The sequence below is a fragment of the Polyodon spathula genome, chromosome 8, assembly GCF_017654505.1.
Source record: "Polyodon spathula isolate WHYD16114869_AA chromosome 8, ASM1765450v1, whole genome shotgun sequence".
In the NCBI taxonomy this organism is placed as follows: Eukaryota; Metazoa; Chordata; class Actinopteri; order Acipenseriformes; family Polyodontidae; genus Polyodon; species Polyodon spathula.
In genome coordinates, this window is record NC_054541.1 from 24,272,298 (window position 1) to 24,294,732 (window position 22,435).

Below are 22,435 nucleotides of genomic sequence, written 5' to 3' on the forward strand. Positions count from 1 at the left end.
AATTGTCAATCATAAAACATGGGTCTGCTGATGGATGAATTATTTAAAATCCTGCAGCCTACTACTGTTAAAGGAAGAATACTTTCTAATTTATCCAGTGTTAGTAAGTAGTGGCAGAGAATCCAAGTTAAAGATCTTAAAACCAAAATTAAATTCAATTTTCACTATTATATGGTCTTAAAACATGCAGTCCTTGCAAAAGGGAGTAGTTATTTTTATGGCCTAAGAAAATTGTTGATTTTTCCTTGTAACAAATAGACATGACTGTTAAACTGGTGCAGGCCTTTTGGTACCAAATCTTATTCTTAGGAAAAGGGCCTCCATAAACAAAAACAACTTTGTCACCTCAAATTTACCTGTTCTCTCCTGTTCTCTCCTATGCCCCTTTAGAAACTCATGTCCTAATTCTTACAATTTCAAAGTTCTACGACCACTTTTTGCCACCTCACATTTAATGTTTATAAGATGTAAAAAGTATCAGAAATTTTGAATAAATAGATAAATAAATAATTTATGTGATTTCACAGGGCGCCTCTAAGGGCTGAGAATTAGTAGACAGACATGACTCTCACCTCTCGGAGAACCACGAGGAGCTTCCTTGGCGGGCTGGGAGCAAGATAGCAAGAGGTTCCGGTATGGTTGGGACTGAAAAACATATAACACACAGAGTCCCTTTACTGCTCGGAGGACCAAGTTTTGGTGGCCTGGGGAGACTCGGCTACCCACAGGGATAGAAAAGGTTGCAGACCTAGAATAAGAAAGATTTAGACAGGGCTGGCACCAGATGGCGACCTCGTCGTCACGTATGAATAGGAGACAGTTTAGGGGCCAGAGCTAAGACAGATAGCTGGCTAGAGGAGACACCCGGAGCCAGCTTTGGGTCTGGCCCCTGAAAGGGACCACTGGTCAGCCAGGGCTGTCAGACGCGGTTGTGGGTACTCTGCAGAATGCTAGGGCACATTCCACTAGGTCACTGTATGCCTATAAATGGAAATATTTTCAAGTTTAGTGCGGTACTAACAGTCATGATCCAATCTCCTGTCCCATGCCTGGATAGAGGGCTCATGTAGAGGTAAAAAGCACATAAACTGTGAAAGTACAGTTGTGGCCCTGAGAGTCCCCTCTGGCTTCCTGAGAACCTCAGCCATGTAGGCGTATGGGCGGCTCGGTGAACCCGAGGCAGGGGGAGTGAAATTCACTGCCCCCCAGAGGGAGCCCTCCGTATTGTTTGTGGTATAGAAGGAAGAGGAGGAGGAACTAAAACAAAGGCAAGACAAAGTCCAGAAATAAAGGAGTCACGCTTATATAGGTGAACATAGATTGACAGATATGATAGCCAAAGAGAAGCCCCCACTCTACCCACTTGAGACTGATGTATCAGAGTGGCGTAAGCTTGGGTGTCAGGTTTCAAGACCGAGCTCGGGAGCGAAGGCGGAACCTTGCTAGTCTGAACTACGCGGAAGGACTGGATTGAGACACGATCGAAATAGAAGGTAGGAAATAGAGATCGTAGTGAGAGAGGGGCCCTCTTCGACGCACCGCTGAATTTCGCTGGAAGGCTGACATTAAACAGGGAGCTTTAATGATTTTTTTTTTGTGAATGTGCATTTGGGGAAAGTGGGATAAGTTCATCTTTTAGTTTTTCTTTTTAACCTTTTTTTTTTTTTTTGGTGCTACGCAAAGATATTTTTTATTGCAGTTTTTCAAATTAGATTTCATACTGGGATATAAACTTGAAATTGAAGGGTCATTTTCAACACATATTTATAATAATAATTTTCTTGCACCTCACAACCTAACCACACAAACCACATTCATTTCCCAATGCACACAAGTTTGTAGTCCAATTCTTAAGTAAAAATCAAATTTGGAAAATAAAATCACCAGAAGTTAAGTTAATGAGGGTAATAGTATTGATACTTTTAGATTAATGGACCGCACGTTTTAACCGAACATATTGTTAAACGCACTTTGATTTGTGATCTTCCTATTTAACTTAATAATTATGCAGTTCCGAAACTACTGTGGCTGAGGGGCACCGCCTTAAAAATCTAATCTCCTACAATTCAGTGCTATGTGCTCCTGAAAGTGCGATCCACACGTAGAAGTTATGGAGGTACCGCAGGAGGCTGCACAAAGACAGCAAATAAATGAACAAGAGCAAGAACAATACAGACAGCTCAAATCTCCCGGAATGACTCTCCGTGATCTGCATAACACCCTTCCTCGTCCCGAAAATTATTGAAAACCTCCCGCAAGTACGTCTAAATGCACTGTCCCTTTTTCTGTAAAGGCTTTGCAGTGTTTGTATCAAACAGGTTAGGTGCGAAAGCCAAAATGGTAGCTTTCTAAACAAGGTGAATGTTAGTTGGTGGGTAAGCACGTAACAGTGTTAAAAATGACCTGCTTAGAAATGTGACTTTCACCAACATTATTCCAGTTAGTGTTCTTGCTTGTTGTTTTGCTTTAACTAATAATTCCGGGGGGACCCCTGGTGGACAAAATATGCAACTGACAGTCAGTGCACTATAAGGTAACGCAACTTTCTGCCTGCCCCAGAAATAACGGTTTGCTTCATCATCACTGGAAGGAAAATTAATTGCATAGTCGAACTGTGATGGATTTACAGTTGTCACGTAATGATAGGAAAACACTACTCTGTACTGACTAGAGTCAAATAGCTCCTCTCATTTACAGTGTTAGCTGCCCTAGTCATCTTATTAATATTTGTGCAAAGACAGCCGCAAAATAACTTTCTTTATCACCAGAGGGTGTCCTAATTGACATTTGTTATTATTTTGAGAAGCACTGGAAGCGTAGAGAAGATTGAAAGGAGTTCCAGTACTTGCCCAGGAGAGAGTGAAGAGATATTCCTCCACCCACTGGCTTTCTCTGAAAGGTCTGGACCATTTTATTTTGAGTTAGTGAATGAGAATCAGAAGTCCACGACTATACTAGACAAGCTGAAAAACCCAATGATGAAAATGTATACTTGTTTCCTACATAACATTGCTCAGGTTTTTGATAGGTTTAACTTGGTGTTTAAAAACAAGCAGCCTGTGTCGTACAGACTACAGGTTTGTGGAAGTGAACTTCTGCAGGACATACTGAGTTGATTCATTCAACCTAAAGTTCTCAGAGAGGTGTGGGATGTAACAGAGCTGGACTTCACTAATGCTGACATTCTGTTTGCAGAGGAGAATATTTTCATTCCGTATTTGGCTAGAAGTGGATTAAGCAAGGAATATGTGTCTAGTCTTCCTAAAGGAAAAATTAAGCAATTATATGCAGACGTTAGATCTTTCTATTTTAAAAGTGTCACAAAAATTATGGAAAAATTTCCATTGTATGACAAGATCATTAAAAAACTTGAAGTTATGAACTCTCAAAATCAGGATGGAGGGGCTGGAATCAGAAGTTCTTGACTATATCAGCTCTGATTGAGACACTTGTAACCAACTACTGTAATTTAGCTGTTGATGAGTTTTGGGTGAAAACTTCTAAACTAAAATCTGAATCTTCCGGGGGGGAGAGGTTCAGTTTGCTAGGAGGACTGATGAAGTTGCTTGTAGTTCTTCCTAACTCAAACTGTGATGTAGAGAGGACATTCAGTGTTGTCAGACACATTAAGACTGAGTTCAGAGGACAACTGGACCATGATACATTGGTACAGCTGCTATTGTGCATAATCAGCACTTTCATGGACAAAGCTTGCTGTCTATTTGTGCCAAGCAAAAACATGTTTGCCAATGCCAAGTCAGCTACCAATGCACACAACAGTGCTTTGAAAAATAAATACATTTCTAAGAAAAAAGTACCTAGGGATACATATGGTCATTTATCTTTGTTTTGTTCTGTAAATACTATTAAAATGTTATATATAAAGGTAATTAATGTAATAAGTTTCTTAGGCTTGGTATTGTTGGGCCGATGAGACTGTCTCCCTGAAATTAATCTCATAAATTTGGGCTGTCTGAACAATATCAACATCTCTTAAACACCCATGGACCTGCACTTAAGTCATCAACAGTACCTCAAGTATACTGGAAAAGCCTGTATTACAAACTTGTAACAAGATTTGTCATTTTGCAAATCCCTTACACCTAGGGTGACCAGATTTTCAAAACTGAAAACCGTGACACATCGTTAAATAATTGTTAAGACTAATTAAATAATTTAAATATATGCTGTTTTAATGGTTATTTAAGTAACCATCTTCTCTATTATTATTATTATTATTATTATTATTATTATTATTATTATACATTAAGTCATTAAAAATACATTTACATTTTGGCATTTTTCTTTTTTACTCGCTGCATCAGGCTCTGTTTATTGATGTTGTTGAAGTGGTTTAATCTGGTGGATTTGGATGCTTGCAACCTCTTGCTGCCTAATGTCTGGGCTAAATCCCGCTAGAACTGAACAGAAACAAAATTACCATATTACATACAATATAAACTAAAACAAAAACGCACACACTAAGGAATAAACACATATGCCTGTGTTAATCACTTTATAAAAAATAATATTCTTGATTACATGGTACCTTGTTTTTTTTTTCAATTTTGATTTCACTGCAGCTGCCATAAACTAAAAGCGGTTGTTTATGTTTGTAACAGGCTGGCGAGTGGATAGAGGCCCAGAGACAGAAAAATAATGGTTTCCAGGCTGGGAGATGCCTTCACTAGATCAGAAAAATTCAAAAACAAAACAGCAAACCAAAAAACCTCAAGCACAAACACCAGCTTACTTCCTGAGCTCCCTCCTCTCCCAAATGGGAAACCTCCTTTTCTGTCAGGTGCCTGGGTGCTGATTGATCGTTAATTACTCCAATCAACCCCAGCCACCTGAACACAATAAACCCAGGCAGGTAGGGGAATTTAACCCCATCCCTGCCAATCTATAAAGGGCCAAGCTCTGCTCTGCCACACACCTCCCCCCACATACAAAGTACGCAGGCCGCAATCGGCCAACTCCCCCCGGCCCGGCTCCCTCTGGTGGCGGAGGCGAGGACGGCGACCTGGCTCCCTCTGGTGGCGGAGGCGGGGACGGCGGCCCGGCTCCCTCCGGAACAGCAGGTGGGACCAGCAGATCCACGGGAACAGCAGACGAGGACTGTGGCCACTCTGGTATTGGCAGTTCTAGCTCTTCTGGTGGCAACGGCTGCAGCCCCTCCACCACTGGTGGTGGGGGCTGTGGCCATTCTAGTGGCCTCTGAGGCAGCGTTGGTACCTGCCCTAACAATCAGGTGCGCCTCCTCTGGGCTCCTCTCAGCAGCACATGTAGAGGCTGCTGTAGAGCATCAGCCTTCTCCCCTTCTGGCTCCCTGGTCCATGGCTCCTCCCCTCTGGGCTCTGGGAGTGGCGGCTCCTCCCCTCTGGGCTCTCGTAGTGGTTGCGATGGCTCCTCCCCCTCATACAGCGTGGGGCAGATAGCCACTGTGTGTCCATACACCCCACAGCCGGGGCACAACTCCGCCGCGAGGCTGAACTTAACACCCTGAAATGTCTAATGTGAAATAGCAAATATGCTTTTTGCAGGAGCAGTCCGAATGTAATTCTTCCCCCTAAATTATTGTGCTTACCTCCCTGTAAGTCTTTGATGCGTGACAGTTTTTTGCAGTCATGCAGGTAGAGGAGGAAGAGGAAGATGACAGTGGAGATGTTGAAGAGACCCAACATGAAGAAAGAAAAAAATCCCTGGAATAGAGCTGATTTCTAAAGTTACCTGACCTAGGCAGGTAGAATCATGTGGGACAAATAAATAGGATAATACATGAACGTGTATTAGAAATGCAACTGGATTCACTAATGAAACTGTGTGTCTGGAGAAACAGAGCAAACTGCTGTGTCTTGAGAAGGGGGCCTCTGGCTTGTAGACATACTGAACTATGTGACCTACCGATTAGAGGACTGGCGCCTGAGCTGGATTAGGCTGAGCGGACAGTTGAATTATGTACAGATAATTCACACGTGCAACAACAATCTTTTGACACAAGGAAGACATAAACTAGCGATGTCCCAGTGGAAAAGGACATTAAAACATTAAAGGACTGTGAGTTTAAAAAAAGGCAAGATTCGCAAATTATCTCATGAAAGTGGCTATTTAACAGAGTGAAAAAGACTATCAAAATATTCAAAGCAAAACCAGACATTTTACACTCCACATCGAATGCTAAACAAGGTGCTGTCACTGTCCTTGACGTGATAAGATTGATTTAGCACAGTAAGTGCTGGGTTTATGAACATACAGACACAAAAATTTAACTTGGAATTTAATTTGTAGTAGTTGTTTTTCCCTTCCAATTGTGTATAATTGGAAGTTGGAATCGAAAACCAGAGTGCTGTAAAGTAGTTGCTTTTCCCTTCTAACAGCGTATCAGCATTGTTAGAACAGAAAATTACAGAGGAGTAAAGTGATCTTTCCGCAAACCCCATTTATCAAATATTGATTGCCTCAGTTTTCTTTGATTTATTGTGTATTTTTAATGGTGTGTAACCGTGGGTCGTATCATTTTGACTTCAAACCAAGTTAAAAAGTATAGCCATGTCTGTAGTTTCAGATTTAGAGACTGATGCCATGGTGGAGATGCTAAGATTGGAAGTTGCTTCCTAGCAGGGGCTATATGGATATTTGGTAGAGGTGATTAAAAAGGATACACCGGGAGCTCCCTATCCAGGAGATCTTGTCATTTCTCCCACAGAGTTGAATCTCAGGAGGGCTCAGGAAAATATGTTCCGGCAACTTCAAGTTAAGGCTGTGAGACCTATTAGTACAATTGCTATTATAGCGTGTCTATCAACTAAAAGGCTGGAATTGGCACAGGTGGTGCAGGAGAGATGTCAGGTTTTGAGGAGCAAAAATCAGGATTTGGTTGGAGAGCTTCAGGCTGTAACTGTAGAAAATCAGGCTTTAAGACGAGAGCATGCTAAGCGTAGACATGAAACAGCAGCCGAAATTCAAGATCTGAGGATTTGCCTGGATAGGTGTCAACTGCGTAACACAGAGCTTAACGAAGCAGTGCTTAGGAATAATGAGGTGAATGGAGGTTTGATCAGTGAGAAGGCTGCATTGAAATATAGAATTGAAGAGTTGGAACATTAGAGAGCAGTGGTAACTTGGGATAGAACTAAGGCTGATGCTGAGGAGGTTGAGTTTGTAGCACTGCCTCCCCGAAACCCACAGGCTAGCACTCCAGGCTTTCAATATCCCAGAGATATCCACAATACATGCGCAGAGAAGCCTGCGTGGTCAGTGCTGTCTCCACGAGACCAGTACTGGAATATACCTGGCTTTCCAAACACAAGAGACACACACAGAACGCAGTTAGGGTCTAGAATGACATTCAGTCAACTATTAAGCATGCCTGTAAAAGGGGTACAGTTCAAGTTTCCAGTTTACTGGAGGAAACGCAAAATAACTTGGATAATAAAGAAATACTCCCCTTTTTTACCAAGCAGGTTGTGGTCCAGGTGAGGATCCCGATAAAATGGTACAGTTTAGACAGCTGTATGAATAGCTTGCATCCAGTGATATGAGAGTTAGCAACTCTGCGTTCCCAATGGATGTGATAGTGAATAAGGCATGAGAAATCTGGTCCCGTAAAAAAGGCAGTTTCCATAGGAAAGACGCAGCAGCTGCAGATATGATTTATACAGTAGCAAGTGAGGAGCCGTCCCTGCAGATAGAAGAATCAGAACTGCCAGCCGCTAAAACAAATAAACAACATTACCAGGGAAAGGAGACAAGACCTCAGCAGTCCGACAATAATTACAGTAACAATTCAGCCAGGAGGAACCAAGATAGCCAGCGCCGGGGTAATAACAAAGAGCGCCGTAAAAATAGAAATAACGGGTGAGTTTAAAAATACTTCATATCAGGAAGAGAATCCCCAGGCTAAATCAGGGAATCGCTTAAGCAGATACAAACGTTGAAGCAGCTGACTACTGTGCAGCCCTAGAGTGACACAGATGTCAGAACTACCCAGACAGAGCACCAACAGCTACTTCCACATGACTAGATGGAGAACAAATACAGCTTCCCCAGATTAATACAGTCAAGCAGAGAGGAGCCACTGAAACAAAGTGAGGTTTGAAGCATGGAAATGCATACTGTGTCAGACCTGGGTGGTGTTACAATACTGGAAATGAAGTTGGGAGATAACATAATCAAAGATAAATCGACCATATTTTCTAGTTATGATGCAGGGAGCTGTAACTTTACTGGATTTAGGTGTGGATGCTACACTAATGACTAAAGTGATGTTTGATAATTTGAATCAGATAATAGGAGACTCAAATAGACAGGTGAGACTGACACCCAGCAAGGAGTTTCATATACCAATGATTGTATCCAACCCCTGGGAATTAGCTGGGTCTGTTTTGAGTTTGGGAAACTCAAAGTTACCCGTCCTGTGTATATTACAAGCACAGCTGCAGAAAAATTGATTGCAGCGGTAAAGTGTTGAGAAACCAATACCCTACAAGAAACTGGGTTTGGCAAGTGAAGTAGGAAGTTTAATAAAAAACAGCTGTGTAGAAAGAGAAGGGTCCATGTTGAATGTAGTTTATGATAGTCCCCTACAGCCCTCGATTTCAATACAAGTGGAGTCCGTGGACCTGATAGAAAAACAGCTCAGCAAAGCCACGCCCTGTTCTCTCCCCCATATTACAGGATGCCGTGATGACTCTCGCAGCCATACAGCAGCAACACCATAAACTGTTCAGCCCTTGCAAGTGCATTTAGTGTACAGTTTAGGAAGTGCCATCCCAATATATGTGGATACAAGGGCAAGAAGTCGCCTTTTTGGTTTAATTGCCGTTGGTGGAATCAGTGAATGTCTATCGATTGAACGCTGTCTTGAACATCGGGTTCTGGCAGTGTGACAAGCATATGCAGTTAGTCACACCAACTGTGGTGATGTATCAAGAGAGCAGTCCTAATCTCTATCTGGTGCCTAATTTAGAAATGTGCAGCACTATTCGGGACATTTATTGGCTCTGTCCTAGCAAACCTTTTATTAGGGTTATGTGGTGGGAAAATTACATCTAATGCAATTTATGTATTAACCCTTGAGCTGTCTGTACATGGGTTTGCTTAGCCTGTGTGACTTAAAAAGAGATTATATTAATGTAATAAGGAGTTTGAAGCTTATGTCTTTTAAAAGTTTGTTCTCTTTTACTTTTCGCCTGCATCCTGTTATTGTTATTGTGAAGAGTGTCTAAGTAGGACAGGAATGCCCAAATATAGTCATGCTTTTCTTCTCTTTCTGTAACCGCAAGAAGCCTACGTGACAAGACAGAGATGGTCATGGTATCAGAACTGCTTGCTAGAATCATAATAAGTAACAATATAGTAGTTGTATTTGATTATGCTTTTATTTGATATTTGTATTTGTTTATGCTCCAGTTTGTTTATGCTGTTACTTTTAACCTATTACTTCTTATCGTCTGATGAAAAGCAGGTGGCTCATACGCCAGTTGGAAAGATACTGACTATGGGCTGAAACCGTTGGCAACCACAAACCGCATTAATAGAATAAGATGCTAGCAGGTGCTTTCCGTGACTCTTCATAAGAAATGTCACTAACCCTCTTTTCTTTCAGGGGGGTTTGTAATTAGAATAAGCTGTTATGATTGGTCTCATCTTAATCTTCCGAGTTGTTGCTATCTGCTAATATTGAGTTAAGCTTCTGTGATTGGCTCGCAATAACTGTAGGTTACAAGGTATATATTATGCTTACTGGATCTGCGTAGGTCAGAACATTGCTCGGTTTTTCCTAACACCTGCGCGTGTTGAGAGTGTTCTCAGGTTTGCAAACTTTAACTATTAAACTTATTTACTCAAAATCTTGTCTGTTCTACTGAGTCTCTGTCTTACAGGAGCTTAAAGTATAAACTTCCACCACAGGTACGGCTCAAATATTGTGTGGTTTGAGGAAAGATGCTGCAGCTGAGAAATACAAAGTTACTGTGACAATGCCAGGGTGAAAGGCAAAAGCCTGAGCCGAAATAGCTAATGCTCAGTGGCTCGAGAGCACCCCGCAACAAGAGGTTGCATTGATATGACCAGCACAATACCGTTAAGGTTATTAAACTGCCGGCAGGGGGGTGATTTTGCCCACGTTGGAGATTTAGCCCTTTATTACTTGGAGACTGATTTTCACAAGGCAGACGTTGAAATATTAGATGTCTTTAGAGGACTTGAGTTTCAAATGGATCCTGCTACAGAGCAGCTCTTAAATTAACGAAACACCAAGGGTGGAAGGTGCCCACTTGAAGACCCCAGAGATGTACCCTACTTAGCTCAATCCAGACAGGGTCCCACATCGGACTGGAAAGGGAAAATTGTAATGTCGGACCTAGTCCGACATAGGACCACAAAAGCTTAAAGGAGTGTGTCTTTTCAGCTTACACTCGGGGAGAACGCAATTCCTCCACTGTGACTAGACTTCGTTGAGCGATTTCGCCGGCTGCCATGCTTGCATTTAGGCGAAATAAAAATATATAAATATTATTGTGTACTGTTGATGCTTGTCTACCTGTGTGTTTGACCCTGTCGTATAACCCTGCTTTGCCTGTGTTGTGTTTTGAATTCTAGCTGCAGTGCAGTTTAAATAAATAAATAAAGAGGATTTACTATGAACACACATTCACATGCAGACACAAGGAATGTTTAATCAATAGTAGAATTTTACTAAGTACACAAATAATAAGCAGAAATTATAAAAGTCAGAAAGTAACTCTCTCTAAGAGCAAAACACAATTCACAAATCTCGCTGCCTTAACTTCACTAGCAGGCAATTGAAATATGACACAGCCTGTCTCCTCCCACATACGCGTCCACATATGAACACAGCCTCATCAAAAAGAGGTCAAGCACAGGTCTCTAGTCGTTATTTTCTCTGGAAAAAGCCATGGAAATCTTTTAATGGCCGAGTGAGACCGATAGGAGCCGAGAGAAGCCGAAAAAAAATCTGAGCAACACACTAAAAAATAATATAAAAATAAATTGGACCTGATGCGCCTGGCAGGCGCTGACTAAATCGACCAAAAGGGTTAAATCAATACTGCACAGGCAGTCGCACATATACAACAGATAGTAAATAAATGACAGGCGCTGAATAAATGGACCACGCAGGGTTAAATGCTTAAAATGGATTGAGTAGTGACAGACAACGTCGATTCCCAACTGACCGGCAATCTGGGTGGTCCAGTGCCTTAACAGGTATAATAGCATTAATATTTAAATATGTTTATGGTTATAACATGTTTTGCCCTTAAGCTATGCATGCATCACTCTACAACTAAAACATAAATCCTCTACCTTATAGCGATGCATCAATATAAAAGAGATATAGATTCAAAATAGTTCTTACCTTCCAAAATATCTATGGAATTGTAAAATATAATGTAAGGACAGAAACTTCAAAGGCAAAGACTTCTAAATACGACACCAACAGCAATCGGCTCGATCAGAGATCTTCAGAACATGGATCACATCAGCTTGTAGTTAGCAAGTTTAGTGATACTTGACTAGGATTTTACCTCAGTTTTTAGTTTTTTAGTTTTTGCTTCGCTTTTTACATCAGAAGTCTTAATTAAATCTCAAACATTAATCCACCTTAAAGCTCCTGTCCTTCTAGTTAATAACATAACAAAACACCCGATAACTCCTTCTATAAGGTAAATTAGCCATTATCCCAAGTCCACCTCTCCTACATCTCCAGAATATGTAAGGTGATGTTTTTAACTGATTTTTATTCTTTTTTGATATCAGAGAGTTCCTGAACACAGCATGCATGTGGATACAGTGCAATTATATGAAGAATACATAGAAATATGTGTTTAATGTATAACATCTACTTTGGTTGAATTATTCAAATCCTAGGTTAAAAATATATTTCCCTTTTAACATTAAAAGACATCCTCCTTAATAGGTTGGCTTTATTGCATGTACAGATGTGGTTTAACAATTAACTAAAACATATTGGTTAGGGGCTGGTAGAAAGCTCTGTAGGACATATTCCCTGAATATAATAATACATGAACATGTATTAATGATATACCTGGATGAAATTGCTGTTTCTTAGGAAAAAAGCAAACTGCTGTGTCTTAGGAAAGAGCAAACTTGGTTCCTGGCAGGAATATTGAACTAAAGTTGACCAGGGCTAGGAAGGGGGGCATCTGGACTGGATGAGGCTGAAGGGACAGTGAAGAGACTGTGAAACTGCAAACACAAGTGGTTTGGTGCAAGGAAGACATAAAGTATAGATGTCAGCCAGTCCCAACTGCAACAACAAGCTGGTGGACTAAAGGAAGCAGATAAAGGATGAATCTCCATGATTTGTGAGTTGAAAAGGCAGGATTCACAAATGATCTCATGAACGTGGCTATTCAGCAGAGTGAAAAGACTATAAAAATCGAACTTGAACATTTTGCGCTCCACATTGAATGCTGAACAAGGTGCTACCACTCTGCTAAGCAAAGCTGCAACTCCAGGACTCTGCCTAAAACGAAATCAAGATGGGACTTGAAACGGACCCAAGACGAGGAAGCAAGCTGCAAGCGAGTCAACGACCACAAGCAGCGAGACTAAGGCCCGGCGAGAAGACTGCCGTAAAACTTAAGGATTTTCTTCACAATGTTCTTCTCTTTCCTTGTGGTTTCTCTCCAATAAAAGAAAACTCTTTTTTTTATAGGGTGTGGTGCCTACCTAGGGGGATAATTGACTAATTGGCCAACTATTCATGAGAAAGCCATTTGCTGCATTCTAGCGCTGGCCAATGTGATGGAAGTTTTATAATTCAAACTCCATAAGACAGAGACTCAGTAGGACAAGCAAATTTGACTAAACAAGTTTAATGGTTTGCAAACCCGAGAACACTCTCAACACACGCAGGTGTTAGGAAAATGAGTAATGTTCTGACTACACAGAACAAACTGTAAGTACTATTAATACTATTTCTTCTTCAGTGCGGAAATGTATCTTAGCCAATCATACTCTCCAGCCCAGCATAACTCAGCTAGCAACATTAAAGTGGCCTATCAAATTATACAATAACAACACATCATATGACCAATATTATAGCTACTTATAATTAACTTATTATGGCTTTAGCGAGCATGTTTTATTCCTCCTGGCACTATGACAATCTCTATCTTGTCATGTAGGCTTTCTTGCAGTTACTTTAAAGCATGACTATATATGAGCATTTTCAATCTACCTTAAACCCTCTTCACTTAGCAATAACAGGATGTGTGGTGAAGGCTGAAAGAGGAAGAGAAACGTTCAGACTATAAAAGTTTATCTCTTAATTCTTAAACTTAATCAAACTTCTTATTACATTGGTCTAATCCCTTTTTAATTCACACAGGCTAAACAAACACATGAACAAACAGCTCAGAGGTTAGTACATAAATTGCATGAGATGTAATTTTCCCACCACACCAATCAAGTGAATGTGTGGGTTGCAGTGCGTAAGTGAAAGGGTGATGCAAGTGTGGTGGGAAAATTACATCCCATGTAATTTATGTACTAACCTCTGAGCTGTTTGTTCATGTGTTTGTTTAACCTGTGTGACTTAAAAAGGGATTATACCAATGTAATAAGAAGTTTGAAGCTTATTTTCTATAATGTTTAAAATTAAGAAATACACTTTTATAGTCTGGATGCTTCTCTTCCTCTTTTAGCCTTCATCACACATCTTGTTATTGCTAAGTGAAGAGGGTCTAAGGTAGACCGGAAATGTCCATATATAGTCATGCTTTGAAATAACTGCGAGAAGCTTATGTGACAAGATAGGCATTGTCATGGTGCCAGGAGGAACAAGACATGTTCGCTAAAGCCATAATAAGTTAATTATAAGTAGTTATGATATTAGTTATATGATAATTTGATGGGGCACTTTAATGCTGCTACTGCTGTGATTGTTTAGGTTTTCCATACTCAGGTTTAAATGCTATTACAGGTTATAAGATTTAGGTATAATATAATAATAATGTGTTATTAACAGTAGTTCTTTGTGAAGATACATCCTCTTTCTTTTTGAAAGACAGGTGGCCCTTATAAGGAATGGAAAAGTACTGACATTTAGCTAGAAAGAGGAAGTTCTATTTCTTTAGCAACCTCAAGCTGCTTTCGTGGCATTTCACAGAAATGTCACTGACTTACTTTTATTTTAGGGGGCTTGCAATTTAAATAAGTTGTTATGATTGGTCTCATCTTAATCTTCCAAGTTGTTACTATCCGCTAATATTGAGTTAAGCTTCTGTGATTGGCTCGCAATAACTGTAGGTTACAGTGTATATATTATGCTTACTGGCTCTGAGTAGCTCAGAACATTGCTCGGTTTCCTAACACCTGCATGTGTTGAGATTGTTCTCGGGTTTGCAAACTATTAAACTTATCTACTCAATCTTGTCTGTCCTACTGAGTCTCTGTCTTACAGAAGTTTAAAGTATAAACTTCCTCCACACAAGTGCTCCAGACAATGACAAACACAGAGTTCAAGGTTCAAGTTCTTTTTATTTTCTTTTCCCAGTCTCCTTGCCCGTGTAAATAATAAATGCTGGCTCTACCTAATTATGGAATTGCCAGCATATAAACCAAGGGGGTGCAGTCCCGAAATAATAATACAGAACACAGATACAGACACATCTCCAGACAGTGCGTGCTGTAAGTGCAGGTGTGATGCTTGATTCAGCACAGGTGCAGTGAAGTCCGGGCTTATGACAGGTTTGAAGAGGCAGCTCCCAGATACATATAGTAGCCGTCTGGCAAAGACAAACGTACAGTACAAGATACGTAGTTCCTGTTGTACATTGCTCTCACAGGTGGAGATGGAGATTGTTGATTCGGATTCATTCGCTCTCTGTCACAAAACCACACTGCGTTGTCAAGATGGCAGAAGGTATGCATATGTGAACGTTGGGGTAAACAGGGAAGTTTTGAAAAACAGTGAATGTTTCATCATTTTTTCAACACCAGACATCACAGACAAAGGAAATTAAGATTGGAAACTTCATACGGTACAGTAACATGCCATAAATATCATTAAATGGTTAACCTCTCAAGCATCCAAAGTTTGCCAAGGTTATCTATTTTTTCTGTTTTTAAAACACATCTAAGTGAGGTTTTGGTTTCAAATGTGTCACTGTAACAAAGAAATCTAAGTTCCATATGCAAGTTCATAACCCCTCAGCTCTAAGCTAGTGCCACCGGAAGCACACCCTGTCACTTTTTACTCTAGCTGTAACCCCAGACAATGCAAAATTGAAGAATAACGGCAGTTCAGTTAGGACTATGTGGTACTTTAGCCTCATCAAAGTGGCTATAAGCAGTGCTCAAATGCATGACAAATGCAACTTGAGAAATCTGCCAAAAATCCAAAATCCGCAGAGTTATGTCTGCCTAAATTTGGTAGAAATACCAAAAATTCAAATTTCAGACGGGATTAATGACCAGTAGGGGGACTTAAAACCAAAAGTGTTTCATAAAATTTGGAAGAGTGGTCCCTAATGTTCTTACAGCAGAACTAACATCTTAGGACCAGCATCCCCTACAGGGTAAAGGGTTGGGCTGAAGTTCGAGTAAAATTCGTTACTTACCCCTCGTCTGGCAACTTGCCAAAAGTGAGTTAGGTGCTCCTGGTATTTGTTTTTCCGAATGCCCTATTCATTACGAGGTGAACAAGGTGCTACACAACGGTAGAGTCTAAGTTAAGCCCAGGGTGATTTTTCTGCTCAGGGTCACTTTTTCACTTTAGGTTGATCTTTGCCAGGTCACACCTCGAAGGGGAAATACAAAAATAAAAAAATAATAAAAATAATATAATTTTTCTGGCAAAACCTAAGATGGTCGGGCAACAAAATGCCCCTTTTCTGATTGAGTTGGCATTTAATGACCCAATAGGCTAACAAGAAATTAGGAAAGCTACCTAAATATACAAAATAACAACAATGAGAGTACAAACATGTAAGGACAAACATACTGTACTGCAGTTAAACCAAACTTCAGTTTATGCATATGCACATTGAAGGAATAAAACTCGGAGATCATCTTTGGGTATATTCAAGCAGATAGGTCTTTCTTTATTACACACTGAGTATGGAGTCTATGTCTGCTTGCTAGGCTCAATGAACTACCACAAAGTTAGAACATAAGCTTTTAACAGGGGTCCCATAGGAGGAGTTAAGTGACAGGGTGGGAGTTTCTGAGCCCCTGGATAGGTTATAGCAGCAAGACAACATAAGCACACAAGCCTATAAACTACAAATTACAATAGTGCGCCTCCCACGGGCAAAACAGTAAGACAGTAATAAGTGATAGACAAAGGTCCGAGTTGTTCAGGTCTGGAATTCTTCCATCTACTAAGGAGCCAGCCTTAGATCATCCTCCCAACCTCCCTATGCCATCTGTGTCCTTGTACCTTAGGAAACAAATGTTGCACCAGGAAGGGAGGAACACCTTATCATTCCTGGTACCAGTGGGAGAGACACCACCTGCAAGAGATCCAGATATTCCAGAAAGAAAGCGGCGCCATGCTGCTGAGAACAGCATACAAAGATTCAGTGAAGGTCGTTACTATGCCAACGGCAAAGTTCTAGGGAGAAAGTTTAAGAATGACTTGAGAGAGTTTAAGAATATTAGGAATAATAAGACTTTAACCCTTCACACACAACTATGATAAGAAATATAAATAAAATACTGAGTAGCATAGTGTAAAATACTGGGCAGGGAATAATAACACTTGGGAACTCAATGACACGGTAAAAAAGTGCTGAAGTTCTGTACAGGCTTACAAAATGAATCTTATGCTCAAGTACATAGCTGTGGTCTCAAACACATGCAGTTAACCATGTGATATACACATACAGTATGGACATCATTCCCCAAGGCTGATTAGGTGGCAGTACTACCACTAAGTCAGCTGGATAAGCTACAGCATGTGTGGATACACTCAGAACTACAGTGCCGTGAAAAAGTATTTGCCCCCTGTCTGATTTTCTGCATTTTTGCCCATTTTTCACAATGAATTTGGTCAGATCTTTTTGTGGGTGGTAGTAGTATATAGAGGGATTCTGAGAGAAAAAATGACACCAAAGTTTGGTGCTTCTTTCATTTGTTTGGTGTGGAAGGTAATCAAACCTGCAACGTTCAGGTGTGAAAAAGTTATTGCCCCCCTAGTTAACTCAATCCAATTAAAGGGATAGTTAGGGTCAGCTGTTTGAATACTTTGGTTAACAATCAGGCCTGATTTGGGCCAGCTCTGCCCAATATAAATCTGACTAACTTTGGCCCTTAACATCAGAGTGAAGTTGTCAGCACACAGGTTCTAGACACCTCATGCCACGATCAAAAGAAATTCCTGAAGACCGCCGGAAAAATTTGTTTATGCCTATCAGTCTGGAAAGGGTTACAAAGCCATTTCTAAGGTTCTGGGGCTCCACCAAACCACAGTCAAAGCCATATTGTCCAAATGGAGAAAGTTTGTGACAGTAGTGAATCTTCCCAGGAGTGGACGTCCTGCCCAAATCTCTCCAAGAGCAAGGCGTAAAATCATCCAGGAAGTCACAAAGAACCTTAGAACAACATCCAGTGATCTGCAGGCCTCTCTCACCTCGGCTAATTGCCTCATACCACATCACCTCGCCTTATACCAATGGTCAAGTATGGTGGTGGTAGTGTCATGATTTGGGGATGCTTTGCTGCATCAGGACCTGGACAACTTGCCGTCATTGAAGGAGCCATGGATTTTGCTCTGTATCAGAGAATTCTACAGGAGAATGTCAAGTCATCAGTCTGTAAGTTAAGCCTAAGCGCAGCTGGGTCATGCAGCAGGACAATGATCCGAAACACACAAGCAAGTCTGCATCAGAATGGTTGAAGAACAAGAAATATAAGGTTTTGGAATGGCCTAGTCAAAGTCCAGACCTAAACCCCATTGAGATGTTGTGGCAGGAACTGAAACGAGCAGTTTATGCTTGAAAACCCAAAAATGTCACTGAGTTGAAGCAGTTCTGCATGAAGGAGTGGGACAAAATTGCTCTATGGTGCTGTGAGAGACTGATCAATAACTACAGGAAGCGTTTGTTTGCAGTTATTGCTGCTAAAGGTGGCGTAACCAGTTATTGAGTCTAAGGGTGCAATTACTTTTTCACACGGGGGCATTAGGTGTTGCATAACTTTCTTTAATAAATAAATGAAATAAGTATCAAAATGTTGTGTTATTTGTTCACTCAGTGTCCCTTTTATCTAATATTAGATTTTGGTTGAAGATCTGATAACATTCAATGTCAAAAATATGCAAAAATGCAGAAAATCAGACAAGGGGCAAATACTTTTTCACGGCACTGTACTTTATTCTAATCCCGTAACAACGCATCACTGATTATACATGAAATACAGAAAACACCATATTTTAGGCTACCTTTACAAAAAGTTAAACGCTATAAAGAAATTATCACAGGAAATCTCTGTGTACTCCAACTTAAGAATCACTGTCTTATATATTAGCATAAGCAGTTGTTACCTAAACAAGCTTATTTTTGTGTACCAGTTACATTTACCAGGGATCGCCCATTAGTTCGGCTTAATTCGGTTTATGTTGTAACAAAGATCTTTAAGACATTTAATTAATTTAAGGCTTGTTTATTAAAGCAGGCACCAATTACAGAAATAATAATTTAAGAAATAATTCAAGATCTTCGCACAAATATCCTGGAACAAGATTACAAAGGGGCAGCACCCCAACAGGCAGCTTTAACTGGACTGATAACATATTTTCCAGTGCCGTAGGAAATAAGTTGACCGGGAAATACTGTATTTGCAAGACAGTATGTTGGTGTGTGTTCATACCACTGTCTTTTTATATGAACTGTAAAAATTTTGATCAACGACTCTTTATATGGCAAATTGTTTTAATCCCCTTTTATGTTTCTACAACATCATTGTTAATCAGATGTAGTTTATGTGTGATAGCAGAGATTTATTTATATATTAAATGATTTTACACATAAAAATGTTTCAGTAATATAATCTGATGACATGCTGCATCCATAATATTAGTATGACAAGGTCTTATTTTTACATTTAAATATTAGTATAGCGGTAACTTTACTACGGTGTAAAGGTCGGCAATATGTAGGCCTACATATACTCTTTGAGCTTTCTTTCTTACAATAGCTATCTTGATTGGTATTGAACTAACTCTGTAGTTTTTAACTAATGTATTGTTTCTTCCCAAACTTGTAATTGTAATTGAAATGATGATAACCAGTCTCCTGTTCGTTTTCTGGTCTAATTATACAAAGTTCTGTATGTAAAAATAAATGAAACAAAGCAAATAATAATAATAATAATAATAATAATAATAATAATAATAATAATAATAATAATAATAATAATTTTTATCATGTGATTGATGTGCACCATGGCCTGGTTAGTAATCACAGCATGGAGCTCAGTTTTTTCTATGACTGAAACTCATGCTTTAACTTTTGGAAAATCGCTCGCATACCTGTCCATACAGTAGTGCTTCCCAAAACAAGAAAACCTCCAGAAATCCAAAATAACGTTAAATATGTAACACATTTTGCTAGTTAACATTTGTTACACAAACAGAAATACACATTAATATCATAGGCTACTTACAAATTTCATTTTAAATTATGTATCTGTTGCTAATATGTATTACAGCGATATTCACATTCCCTTATCTAGCATGAGACTGTCGAATATATCCGATCTATTTATTAATATAAATTATACTTACAAAATTATTTAAAGTTATTTATTTTTTGTTAGGCTAATATATATCTGATCCACAGCGATGTTCACATTCTTTTATCTAGCGTCATGCTATCAAATACATCCGATCTACTCATTTATATAAATTATACTTACAAAATTAATTTAAAATTATTTATTGTTTGTCAGTATATCTGATCAACTTATTTCCTAGGCTCGATCCACTTATTTCCTAGCTTAAGCTTGTACACATTAGAAACAAAGGAAACTCCCCTTTGAATTCTAGAGCTTGATCAACTTATTTCCTGATAAACTTATTTCCTAGGACACCGATGCCACAAAGTTATTATTACTTATTAAAATACAAGTATATACATTATAGTGAGATATTTTTAATATATAACACCAGTTAAGTTTAATTATTATTCCAGCCAGTATTTCCTTCTTAACAGTAAAAACATACTTTTCAGTGTTTTCTCAATAAGCTGGTTTTTAACAAGCTCTGCTTCTCTCTAGCTCAAAATCCTCTGCTTCAGAAGTCCTTGATAACTTATAGATAAGGACTCAAGGGGCCCACTTTCTAACCCGCATTACTTTTAAATTACTAAGAGACTCAACTGTAAACACTTTCCCAAATTCTTTGCATGAAGTCATACCTTTGCTAGATGCAAGAGACTGCTCATAATGATATATCTACTGATAAGGAGAAGCCTACATCCTAATTCCCACTACCAAGCTTGCATTCATTTTATAGATAACACAGTGAGGTAATGGACATTAGACCATTAATCCTCCTTCCTTGTACCATAAGGTACATTTTGTTAGTGAATATACAAGGTTTACACAGAGTAAGAAAGCCTTGAACTGACCAGCAAATCCAATGTTGGATGCCAAGACTCATTTCCCTTATCTCCTAATGTCTAATGCTTCTTTGCTTTAGGCAGACAAAAGGGGCCCTTCTCAGTAAATTTACTGATAAGGGCTTGCAGCTCCATGCATGAACAAAGGTTATTAAATTAAGTCATAGCTTGTATTAAATTCTTCTCACTTTTAAACTTAACAGTTTTCCTGTAATAGTACTTCTGTACTTTATTACAGCAAAACCTTAAATAAGTGAAACACATTTTTTTAGTTCAAATCCTCGATTTCAATTTACCTAAGTTTGTTATTCTTTTTTACAAAATTGCAACTCCTAAGAGGCTCCGTGTTTTGGCTTAAAAGCTGCTTCCAAATTAATGTTACCTCTTCTTTCTGATAAGAAATTTCACTGTGAACACGTTTTCAATTATTTAAATGAGAAGCTAGTTTTGCCTCTCCTACCAGGGTTACAGGCTTCTGCATGGTAGCTCTCAGATAAGACAGGCCCATGTTTTAAGTCTGGCCAGATAAGCACTCCCATAATAAAAACACCCAGACAGGCTTTCCTCTAACATTAGATACTTGCGTGCACTTCCTTTTCTGCATAATTTTGTCTGCTGGCTTTACATCCTTAAAACACAGTAATGAACTGTTACTGTATTTTAACATTGTTGCAGTTTCACAAATGTTCAATTTCTATCCCAAAGATCAGCCTGGAGTGACAGTCTTGGGTCAGGCTCTGCTCTCAGTGGGTCTGTCAAAGCCACTACAGGATCCTTTATCCATTTCTGCACATCACAGGTGTGGGTGACAGTATTTAAAAACCTGATACCTGCAAAAATGGGCTTGTATCATTGCATTCTCATCTCCATCATCAGTGAGAAAACTTAAGCTAGAAATTAAGCTGGTTCTATCAAAGAGGCAGACATCTCTGCCACATACACCTTTCACTCAAAAAGGTGCTTGCAATCTTTTACAATGGAGGAAAGGTTTTAGGGTCACATGTGACAACAGATAGTCTACATTTTTGTGCCCCTGTACAACCAACTTCACCATCATAACTTGATGTATGTGTTCTAACTGAATTGGCTGTCTAACCTAGCCCAAACTGTGTTCTCTTATAATTAGATCTAATACAGCTGTTGGTATGCTCTCATTGTGATAAATCTATCGTTGTTATCTTATCTTAACCGGTTTCCTCTAGCTTAGTAGTTTGGCTATGTCCCAAAGTACCTTATCTTTTGACCCTGTGTTTTATTCCAAAGTGCATAAACTTTTGACGCATCCATATCTTAGCATACATTTTCATACAACTTCCCTCAGAGCACCCTCCAAAAACCAAACTGCAGGCTTTAAATACATCTATGGGCAAAAGACGTTCTTAAACAAGTAACGAAACAACCTTTGTTGGGGGCCCCCCCTTCTAGTTTTCAAATAATATATATAATATATAGATATATTATATATATAGATATATATATATAATATATATAATATATATTATATTATAATATATTAATATTAAATACAGTTGTATGATTTGGGCCCTTATGTTTTGAAATAGAAATGGAGAATGCAGGATTAGGAACACCCAGGACTTCAATTCTGAGAACTATGGTTTCTCTTAAAGAGACGACAGTTGACGTGTATAATGGATTGTACTGGCTAAAGATAAATGGTTTTGATATGTTCATTTTACAGACCATTTCACAAGAAAATAAGGAAATGCTTCCTATTCCAATTGAAGCCCACGTTTATCCAAAGGACAAGATTTTTAAGTAAGTCCATCTTTGAATGTGTGTCTCAGGACTCTTGTATAACTGTG

General features: G+C 39.3%; 1 long non-coding RNA gene across 2 annotated transcripts in view; it reads left to right on the top strand.

Annotated features, from left to right (window-relative positions):
- The first annotated feature begins 1,455 nt into the window (after positions 1-1,455).
- The window catches only part of LOC121319637, a 58,960-nt gene continuing 37,980 nt past the window's right edge, over positions 1,456-22,435 (top strand). The window contains exons 1-2 of one of the 2 annotated variants that reach the window (XR_005950729.1): positions 1,456-1,493; positions 2,807-2,899. This is a non-coding gene — a long non-coding RNA (uncharacterized LOC121319637). Of the gene's footprint in view, positions 1,494-2,043; positions 2,259-2,806; positions 2,900-22,435 lie in introns of those variants that run through there. The other variant, XR_005950728.1, reaches the window with a different exon arrangement.